This window comes from Aptenodytes forsteri, unplaced genomic scaffold (assembly GCF_000699145.1).
Source record: "Aptenodytes forsteri isolate BGI_AS27 unplaced genomic scaffold, ASM69914v1 Scaffold167, whole genome shotgun sequence".
NCBI lineage: Eukaryota > Metazoa > Chordata > Aves > Sphenisciformes > Spheniscidae > Aptenodytes > Aptenodytes forsteri.
The window spans coordinates 1,605,895-1,613,212 of NW_008795926.1; positions in this window are offsets into that span (position 1 = coordinate 1,605,895).

Genomic DNA, 7,318 nt, shown 5'->3' on the forward strand with positions numbered 1-7,318 from the left:
TGAATATGCATATCCTAACTGTACATAACTTCTGTAGTTGAGCAACTTGGTGCGCACACTAGGTGGAGCGATCCCCTGTGTGCCCGGCGCCACAATAAAGAATGCCTGCTTTCTAAAACTCCAAATTGAGTCTTAGAGAGTTTTTAATTTGCCAACTTATGATAACAAGATAATCTCTTTTCTTCTCTTGCTTTTATCTGCCTTACAGGAACATGCAGTAGGATGCTCTCTAGGAGTCTGGCTTTGCTCTACAGACTGTTTTAGTACCTGATCAAAAGATTCACCAGTGTTAAATACACAAAAGATTCTCCTGAGGCTTCCAAAAATATGAGACACATGGGAAATCCTTAGTTCTTAACCAATTCATTAATGTTGCCAGGCTTCCAATATTCAGTCAACACTTCTTCTCATACATCAGCAAAGTCTAAGCTCATAGAAATGCGATTTATAGGAAAATGCACAGGAGGATTCCAGGCACTGTTGCCATACAGCTATAGTGGCTGCTCCCTGGTTATGGAGATTTAAAATATAAGGAGCCTTTAAAAGAAGCGTAGTTCCTTGTGTATAAGTGTATTTGTATTCCAACAAAGAAAAGTGGTTTCTACTTTCACTGCTCAGTAACAAAATAACTTTCTTATACTGCAAGCTTTAAAAGAACTGCTTTTCTCAGACTGCCTCATGTGTTGTTCATGTGAATGATGTTCTGCTGGCAGGACACAGAGCTGGTTGAGGAATTTCTTCCTTCCAACAGTGTATTTCCATCAGGTGTTTTCTTCTCTTGGATTTACAAAACCTGAGGAATGACTGCACCTCTCAGCTGAGGATGGATGAGGACTGTGGGTGCTCTCTGCAGTGGCTGCTGTCATCACCAATGCTGAAGTGAACACGGACTTCACCAGAGCAAAGCCAGAGCTTTCCTGAGCAGGTATTACATTGCTGCAAAAAGCTGGAATCAAATGATGATGGCACATTTGTGGTGTGATGATCAAGGAAGTGATAAGCATCTGCAGGCAAGTACTGGGCTGCAGAACATGTAAAATTCCTACCTCCCACCCCAAAACTCAAACATTTGAGATGAATAGTCTTTTGAGTAGTGGCATTTTTAAATGCTTAGTTTACCTAAGGTATTAGAAAGCAAGAAAGCAAAGTTTATTTTCCCACCAGAAATCAGCGAGTTTTAGTATGCTTTTTTAATAGATTTTTTTTTCCAGATCTTTTCTAATCTGTTTCTGTACTCTTGGTTTTTTTCCCTGGCCCTTTTTTCCCTTGGTGTGTTTCATAGTTGCATATTGGAATACTTTTCTCATCATCTTCATTACTGATCAACAGAGATTTTAAGTACTAGTTCAAGCCAGTTTCATTTTAAAAAGCTGAACAGTTCACCTATTAAAATCCAGTTCTCTTCAAATTATTCAGGCAGATCAGGATTAATTTTCAGGTGAGTTTTCAGAGACTCCTGTCAACATTTTCTTCAGTTTTATTCACACGTTTGTTCACTAAGTTGAACTGTTAACCTAGTTCACACCAGTTCCTCAAATCCTCACTTTCATTCCGTTTTAATGATAAGCTAAAAAACCCCATGTATTTCTTTAAATGTTCTCACTCCAGATAAACACACTGAAAACCTGAGTTTCCATTTTTCTCTGGTGTGTTGTCTTTTAAAAATCTACAGGAACAATCTGAGGGGCTGAGAAGGGGAGACACAGCTAACCTCAAGGCTGAGGAACAAGAGTGAATGTATGGAGAAGGCATTAGGAAGGCTGGCTGTCATGATTTGGGTGTCTATCACAAGAGATTTCACAGAGCTGTGAAGATGTATTTTCTGAACGTCAGGATCCAGATTCTGTTTAGCTTGTCAAATTGGAAGTATCAGAATGACATTTCAAAGTTTCTAATTTAGAAAATGGCATTTTGTTTCTCATTTCTGCTGTGGGCTCCTAGTATGACCTATTAAGATTTTTAGCTTTTTCAAATGTATGACATAATCTAAGTCATATTTCCAAGCAAAGAATTCCTTCATGTCACTTTAAGTACTTTTTACTCAGAGAATACATCCATTCCTTTGTATACAACATTACTGAACAGAACTATTTCCTTCATTATTCAAAAACACTTGATTTAGAAATTAATAAATCAAGATGGATTTTTTTTTTCCCATTTTGACCAGTGTGGGAAAGACTTGCAGAACTTACTTAACCCCTTCTAGTACTGAACTGTGCCTTGGGTTGCAAGTTTCCTAGTATAGAACCACAGACTTGTCATATTTTATCTACAAAGGGAAAATGTTACCAATATTTCTTTCCCATTCAATATTTAATTCTTATTCCCATCCTTTATTAAGGTTTGTATTGGCCATAATAACAATGAATTAGTGAGTTTCATCAGGGTTTTGTTGCTGTCTAAGGTCTAGTTGGGAAAAAAACTCCAACTGTTCTGATTTCACACCTGATTCTGACCTCAATTCCAATGAGAAAAGGCAAGGTACTAAAATATTATGGGACACACCCTCACCTCTGGTAAGTCAGTGGAACTTTACCAGGGGTATCTGGAGGAAAAAAGATGTCAGGAAAGGGTTAACTATGGAAGTGGCTGCTTCAGACAAGTCCTGAGAAGTGCCCACTGGAGTTGTGAGCAAGAATATTCCGTACCTGACACCTAAGAGATATGCAGCAGATATTCAACAGAAATCTCAATTTCTGAAGAACAGCCATAATACTGGGTTTGGTTAGAAGTCGTACTTTGAGGTCTGCTTTAGGCTTTTTTCTTGCCTATTAAATAACGTAAGCCAGTACAATATTTTAAAGCATTTCTCTTTATAGGCGTCGTGTTGTGCACCAGACCGTAGTCAAACCTTGGCAAGACCTACAGAACGTGAGCGCCATCTCCTGCCCATTCCGGTTCACCGCAACTAGGTATGTCGGGTTTGTAAGGATTATTTTACCTGCAGAGCGGGAGGTGTTTCTATTACACTGGTACTCGAAATTTTCCTTCCATGATTAACTTACGGAGTTCCCAGTTGTGACTGGTTGTATTGCATATGAAAACGTGTGTCAAGGAGTGTTGATTATCAGCAAACAAGGTTGGTTGACGCAAAGGATTTGTGTGTGCTGCCTTTTCCTTTTTCTCCGTAATATAGCATTGAACTGCGGCTCTTGGGTGAGATCCCTGTAACTAGTGAAAATGCCTCTTAGGTAGGGTGCTTCGACATGTGTCATGTAAGTACTTTGCTTTGTGCATGCGAAGTCATGCTCTTCGGTGGAAGCATTTGTGTGAGCTAAGTGGTGTGCTCATAAGCTGTTAACAAGGTTCGAGACGCAAAGCTACGTCCTCCCTAGGGCTGTTAAGCATTCAGCAGTCACTGCACTTTCAAGCTGCTTTTGTTGTTCCAAGTATGTGTGAGTATTTAAAAAGCTTCCATAAACATCAGGACTTATTTTTTTTGTTTTTAACAGTTGGCCAGTTAGTATCTCCACCAAGTGTTGGGAATTTTGTAAGTGGTCAGAGGACTCAGTCAAGCAAAAGGAAAGTGTTAATGGGTTATGAAAAAGATTATATTTAACAGTACTTGTTAAATTGCATTTTTAAAAATTATTTCTTTTTACTGAAGTATGGAGTAATTTATTTGCAGTGGAAGGCTTGAATATGCTTTAGGGATGAGGAGTGATCTTTTGGTGAAAACCGTCTAAGATGATTCAGTAGATGTTTTTATTCTAATTTTCTGATGTTTTAGGAACCACCAGGATTCCAAAATGTAGTTAAACATGTGCTTAGTGGGCACCTATGGCTGGGCTAAAGACCATTGTGTACATATATACACACACACACACACACACACACACACCCCCCGTAGGTCCCTACAGTAACTGGCCTGACACGCTCAGTCTACCCAGTAAATGTCATTGGCCTGATACTGCCTTTCCCCCACTTTTCCCCTCTGAAATAAACAATCTGCTCCATTCATGCTTTCCTCATTTGCCCCCATCCTGCTGACTCAGCAGCCTTATTTGCTGACTCTACACCCGTGCTCAGCGACACCAGTAAATCAGCATTTCCCCCCTTTCAATATCTTCTGTCATTTGGTCACCCTGAGGCTCCCTGATAGTCTCCTTCCACACCTTTTCCCTGTAGTTTCTCCCATTACTGCCTTACTACTCCAGGGGCAGGTCAGGGTTGGCCACTTTTCCATCACGTTTGCCACTCCTGGTAGTTTCTTTCCTTGTGCTCCCATCAGTTTAATTTTGGTCTAAGGCTGGCCATACGCCTCAAGACCACCTGTGGTGCTTCCCTGTCTGCCATGTGGACAATTGCTTGTCACTCTCCAGGTGGTGATCCTGGGGAAAATCTACAGCTGGCAACCTGCAAAAAATTGGACCTGCAAAATCTAAAGCTGAGGACCACAACCACAGGCTCTGCTCTGAAAATAGCAGAAAAATGTGACTTGTGGACTACACCAGCAGCATTCCCCCCATCAGCTGCTGGACTGCACTCTAAAGCAGGATTTGGTGGGTAACCTGGGGACCCTTCCAAGCACCACAAGAGTTTCAGAGGGTAAACTAACACTTTTCCTACAACCTCACCTGGAAAGATCTCCAAGAAACTGCTCAGTACTGTGACGTGCAGTAGCATGAGCAAGTTAGGTTAAGGCATTACCTGCACCGCAGCTTGTTCTCACACTGCACAATGCAGCATCCTCCCAGCCACCGCAACCCACCGCTTGCACTGCAGCACCCAGACACTGAGTGCAAGAGCAGCATAAAACAGCCACCATGGACATGAGCGTGGGAGGTTCAACAGGCCACAGCCTGGCTCACTGCACCACTGCCCTGCAAAAAGGTAGACAAAAGCCTGGGAGAGCCTCCTGCTCTCACCAGGTTCATCTCCAGGCTCGTGGGACTCATGCCCACTCTCTGCAGGACCCAGCCTGGAGCCACTCTGCTCAGTAGGTGCCATCCCACCTCCTGCATGCAGGTGCTTTTTCCCTGTGCCAGTTTTGTTTAAGAGCAGCACGTCAATCTGCAAGGCTGGAGAAGTGATAGGCAAGGACCTTGTTTCCCTCTTGCTCTCAGACAAAGCACAGGACTGGGTTTCTGCATGACAGGATGTTTTCTACCCAGCCGCAACACTGATTTTTGAGTCCCTGAACACATTCTCTCTGTGCTAGATGGAGCTTGAGTGCTAAAATCACTTGTCACTGGTAGAGTGAGAGCTGTAACAGGCACTTATGAAGTCAGCTGCTGAGCAGGAAATGCTCTCTGCTATATCTGTTACTGGCCCATCTGATAGCTACACTCTGCAGGGTGAGCTGGGTGACTAGCATGAAGGCTGACACTTCCACCCTGTTACAAGGAAATTAAGCCCTAAGGGATCTTCTTACTGCAGCAGACTGGATAAACAAAACCAAAAGTGATCCCTGAGAAGTCAAAGCAGGCTGTTTGCCACATCATTAGGCTGCAAATTAACCAACTTCACTTATTTTATAGAGGTGAACAGGAACGGTCAATGTCCTTCCTTTCCATACCAAATAAAGAGCTGGAAGGTATAATGTCAAACCAGAATCCCAAATTCATTACCAGACTAATTCTGTAATTGTGTATATGATTTATTCACTTTGAACCATTTATGTGCTCTTGAGACATGGAAGTGGCGCTTGGAGGTATACACAGAGCTAAGGATCAGGGTGGTCTGGGTCTCTGCCTGGAAATATTGGCTCTGCAGGCAGTTGGAAGGAGAAGAATAAATTTTGGGGTTTTGGAGGAGAAGGTTTGTGTTCTCAGTTCTAGGAAACCTGGGCTCCCCTGGGAGGGCACAAGGCATGATCAAAAGGAAAAATTTTTGCTCATTTTAGTATTAAACTCACCAGTTGCTATTTCTGTTCTTCTGTAATTGACGGCTGATGTGCCTTTCTGTGGAAGCTGAGCTCAGGTACAGTGGGGTTCAGGAGCTCCTGCTTTGCTCACAGCACAGGAGGGGCACACAGGAGGGACGTAGAAAGAATGGAGAGGTGACTGATGCTGCCATTTAGGGCTTGTTCATCTGTCTTTTTCTTGCCATAGAAGCTGTCCTCTCCCGGTTGTTTGACATTTCCCCAGCTAGGGGTGGATGACCTTCAGCTGAGTGTGACATTACCTGGTCCATTTCACCATGTAGGGTTAATACTAAAAGTCCAAATGCAAGTCTTTCCTACCCTAGGGCCCTTTGAGAGGACAATGGCCAACAATACTACATCATGGTGGTACAGGGGATGTTTCAAATGAGATTTCCTATAATCCCTTTAGAACTGGGTGGAATAGACAAAAGAGCAGACTCAAGAGAAAGAAAGAATATTAAATACTTGAGAGTAAAGATGGACTAGAACAGAGTAGAAAATGCGATGCCAATGGTAGCGCTTCCTTCTGCCTCCCCCCCACATCCTTCCAGTGCAAGCCCATCTTTCAGTGGCCTTGTGTTGCCACGGCTTTAGAAAGCAGGTATCTTGTACTGGGCCAGTACCTGTTAGTCATCTATTTGAATATGAGATTTATGAAGCTGCAAACAGCTGGATGCATCCACTGTATACATTAATGGTTAGAGGGAAGCTCGCATATGGAGTTGACATGTTTAGCAGCACTTCTGAACTGTGGGTGCTTTCAGCTCTGCAACCTGTTGGCCCCCTTTGTGAGCCTTATCCTTTGGTGCTCACTTCCCTGCTACAGGGCAGTCAGGCAGACCTCATTTTGATGTTCCCAAGCTATACTAATGCTAGCAGCTGAGCAAGCACTTGCTCAGAGCATATAAGGGTCTTGCCTTGCTGTAGAAAATTATTTTTCAGTCTTTTAAAAACCAGGATACAGCCTGTAAATCCAGTTCAGGGATTTCTGGGGGCAAAAGGGAAGAGGGGGTAGAGCCATGCCTTTATTTGTATTACCTCGCTGTGCTCTCCCTCAGCCTGACAGCCGCAAACAGCTGGTCACAGGCTTTCCAACAGTAGGCATGCGCATATGCTTGCTTTTTTTTCTTTTTCTTTAATTTTTCTTTTGCCGAGGGCAGACGCCGGCGGAAAGCAGCGCGGTGCCTCCGCCGGCGGCCCGGCCGCCTCCTCCGGGGCCGCTCTCGGTTTCCCTTCTCCTGCCGGCCTGAAGTTTCTTTTTCCCGGCCGCTCCCTGCCCGTCGCGGGGAGTCTTCCTCTCGCTCTCCGCCGGCTCTCCCGGTGCCAGGGCAGGGGCCGGGCTCCGCGCCCGCGCCGCCCCGCACGCAGCCGGAGCCGGGACGGGGACCGGGACCGGGATGGGGACGGGGATGGGGTGAGGACGGGGACGGGGACCGGGACGGGGACGGGGCA